This window comes from Chiloscyllium plagiosum, unplaced genomic scaffold (genome assembly GCF_037043375.1).
Source record: "Chiloscyllium plagiosum isolate Xiang-an unplaced genomic scaffold, Cpla_swu_hap1 HiC_scaffold_27, whole genome shotgun sequence".
Lineage (NCBI taxonomy): Eukaryota > Metazoa > Chordata > Chondrichthyes > Orectolobiformes > Hemiscylliidae > Chiloscyllium > Chiloscyllium plagiosum.
In genome coordinates, this window is record NW_028270165.1 from 40462993 (window position 1) to 40466980 (window position 3988).

The 3988-nt window shown below is 46.6% G+C and overlaps 1 non-coding gene across 1 annotated transcript; it reads left to right on the top strand.

Moving 5' to 3' along the window:
* The first annotated feature begins 677 nt into the window (after window positions 1-677).
* On the top strand, window positions 678-751 carry trnan-guu (transfer RNA asparagine (anticodon GUU)). Its single transcript has one exon. It is a non-coding gene; the product is annotated as a tRNA-Asn (tRNA).
* Window positions 752-3988: the final 3237 nt, after the last annotated feature.

The window sequence follows — 3988 nt, forward strand, 5'->3', positions numbered from 1 at the left end:
ATATAAACAAACACTCTGACATGATCCTCCGGTTTTAATGTAAACCATAGCCCCATACAGGAGGTACCATTTAAATAAGTTAATAGATACAAGCCTTGAGCAAATCCAGCCTCCAGCCGGGCCCCCCGCTTCTTGGAACTCGGAGAGGGGTTCACACTCATTCATTCAACAGGAGGCGGCTCAAGTTATTGTAATGTGCACGGAGGGTACAGTGGTCGTCTATCATGTTGAGGAGGAAGCTGTTTCCTCTCATTCAACAGAAGAGGACCTATCTACTAGAGTTTTTTTTTGTGTGGTGAAGCTGGAGTCTCCCATAGAGCCCTGAGGCTCAGGTTCAAATCCCACTGCTCCAGTGTGTGTAATAACATTACTGCCCAAGCCACGTGCCAATTGGCATAGGGAGAAGAAAATTTGGGAAGTAAACACGTCAACCTGTTAAATGCTCTCTCCAATCATTTCACTTGCTGTCCCATTCGTACTCCAGTGAGCCCAGTCTCGTTTAACGAAGGTTCTTTTTGAGAAGTTTAATCGGGCATTTTTGCACAAGTCAAGTTAAGAAAGCCGGGATTCCTCGCAAGACTGCGCGGAAGACAACAATTGTAATTCTAGGCGGGGAGGCTGAATTATGAATTCACTAATAGCCTCCCCTAAAGATGGTGCATCCCACCCCAGCGCCTGTCTCTGTGGCGCAATTGGTCAGCGCGTTCGGCTGTTAACCGAAAGGTTGGTGGTTCGAGCCCACCCAGGGGCGCTGTGTTTGCTGTTCTTCCTCGGCTTCGAAGCTGAACGCTTTTAATGGGGTCAGGAAAGTGTTCCCCAAACGGAAATCCTCTCCACAAAGGGGTTTTTGAATTGAATTCATGTCTAACGTAAGGGACTGCGGATGTGGAGAAGCCGAGACAAAAAGAGAAACTCAGCAGGTTTGACAGTACCTGTCGGAGAAAACAGAATTCTGAAATGTTGTCTCTGATTCTCTTTCCACAGATGTTGCCTGACCTGCTGAGTTCCTCCTGCAATTTCTCGTTTTGTTTTTCATGGAAAGTTCATTTCACCTTTTGGGATGAAACACCTCGACTCGCCATGTGCAGATATTTAACCCTTTCGAATCACTGTGAAGTGATTGGATTCAAACAAACTCTGCGATGATTCACTCTTTCTCAGCTCCACAGGCAGACAGACCGGGGAAGTGAAGTTGTCAGTGTGGTTCTGTATTCGTGGGCCGAGTGGTTCATGCGATGGACTTGAAATCCATTGCGGTTTCCCCACGCAGGTGTGAACCCTGCCGAGTACAAAATGAGAAATGTCGTCGAAAAGAAAGGGAGCTTGCTCCCCGGCTTCTTCTTTGAGATTCAAATCAGCGGAGGGGGAAAAGTATTTCACTCACATTGGGACTGGTGGGAATCTGTAACCCACTGCCTGTTCGGGTGGAACAAGCAGATACCCGCAGAGCTTCGTTTGAGGCTATGAGCAAAGTGTTTGGAAATGAGATTAGAACAGTGAGGGGCTTGAAATCGTGATCGAAATGAAGCAGGCACCTGAGGACAAGGGTATTTCCTTTGCCAGTGAAAGATACTGCTTCACAAAGTTGGGCCTGTGGAAGGGAATCAGTGACGGTGATTATCTTTGGTTGTTCACCTTGTGAAGGTTCCCATTGCTGCGCATGTCCGTGTTAACGTCAGAACTCTGCAGCATGGCGGCGTGAGATACGCACAGGGCCGCGGCGCAATGGATGACGCACCTGACTCCACCTACCTGTTTGAAATGCAGCTCACAGTGTCTTCACACACCCCAATTAATCTTTCTCATTGTCCTGAAGCCGGCATACGGTTTGAATTCCCGATCTGCGGGAACGAGACTCTTTTCACTGTCTCGCGTCAGTAAGTGTCCCTGAGAACATCAGAGTCACGTCACAGCGCTGTCAGAGGAGGGGAAGCTGAAATAGCCCCACACGCTGCTCACGGGCACACTTTCCTTTCCCCAACTCAACGCCTCAACCACTGCGGCTCCTGGGAGTGGAAAGGAAACAATCACCAAAACCCAGTCTTAGCTTTGTGAATCTTCAGAAAATCAGCAAACCTTCATCCCTTCGGATTTTCTATCTTCGGCTGACAGGGATGGGTTTTGTCACTCTTTTGTAGGACATTGCAAGTGGATGTTTTGCAGAAAAGCACCACAATGCGATCTGATTAATCAGGACCTGGATGTTTTCGGTCTTTGAATGTAAGTGTTGTGCTCCAGAACTTTGTTGTTCACAGTTTATAATACTTATCTTCCCAGTCCCCTGTATCACTTATCGAAAATGTTTAATTTGCATCTTGTAATCCTTTCACTGTCTGCTAGTGAGGATAGCGTTTCCGTGTTTTACCTAAATTATCTTGACCTTGCATACCTCAAGCCTCAAGCTAATTTCACGAGAAAACCTTTCCAGTTCAAAAGCCAACTGTTAATGATGGCTCTGTTTCTTGTCACGTATCCAATTTCAGATCGATGTTGTTAATGTCCCTTTTATTCCTTCAGATCCAGGTTTCGCTCACAGGGCTAGAACAGAACTGTCACCAAATACATTTACCAATCTACGTTCATCCTATCGATTGTATTAGCATCATCAACACTTCTCATCAAAATAACTCGAGAGACTTTCACCACAATTTTCTGTGAACAGTTCCACATTAGCTTTGCTAATGAACCCCAAATTTCTTGAAGTGGCTCCTTATTTTCGGCCCTGATTATTAATCTCTCTATGCATGGGAATGGATCCTTCCCACCCGTTCTATCACTCATCAATGTGTGTAGTTCAGTTCGATCTCCCATCAGCCTCCTCTGTCCTGATCAAATCCAGGGGAACAGAATAGGTTGGGACTATGGCGCGGACAGGACAAGCCCAATACTCACCTTTCCTGTTAGAACCATTCCATGAGAAATGTTAGACCACAACTTTGGGCGTGTAGTTGTCGCCGAACACTTAAGGTGCTGGCGTAGAGATCCTTTGGGGCTCCCCCGCTCAGGGTGGTAACCTGCTGACTATGCTTTCTTCACTGGCGATTTTAAATGACTTCCTGTTGGCTGCATTATCGCTCAAACTTCACAAAACCCGTCTCGATAAAATCCAGTTTTCTCATGTCTGGGAATTGATTGCCATGCAGGAAAGTCGGGTTGTGAACAAACAAAGTACCAGCCTCACAACGTCAGCTCTGTTTACCTTTCCACAGATGCTGCTCGACCTGTTGGCTTTCTGCAGTATTCTCTATGTTTAATGGGCACAAGTGCTGCTTTTCATTCAAGAACTTCAATCCCTGTCCTCTGGTAACTGACTCTGGTCAGTGGCAATTGATTCTTCTGATCATTAATCTGCCCATTCCCACCGCTTCTTCTCCCATCATGACCAACAGCCCCAGGAAATCTCCAGTTAACCTTCTTTGCTCCAAAGCGAACATTCCCAACCTTGGGAATGTCTCTCCAAAATGGAAATTCCTCATCCCTGGAAATGAATCATGGCGTACAATTGGGAAGAGGTTTTGGCAAAATATTGTCAGTTACGAAATGGAAAAATGTTCATGAAGCAAAACAGAAATCCCAGTCTCCAGCTTTGTGAATCTTTAGAAACTCTTTGGGAAGCGGATTGAGAGGAGAATGAAAGATGAACTGTCCGACTGAGTAGAGACAGTCCAGACACCGTCCCCTTGTTGAAGAGGCCGGGAGATTGACTCTGATGCTCTCGGGACATGACCTGATCTGAGACATTGAAAGAATTGTCGTTCCTGCACATCAGGAATTCAAACCCCTTCTCGCCTCCGAGCCAATGAGAGAACTCGGGAACCGGCAAAACACGGAAAGGCTCGAAGGATGACGGCCCGGAGTAAGAAAGCTAGTTCCTCCTGACATGGATGTGTCTCCAGCCTGTCCCCGGTGTCTCCACAATGAATGTCCCAGGCTTTATTATGGAAAAGTAAAACTGATAGACGACAACTGGAATTCGAGGCCGGGAGGC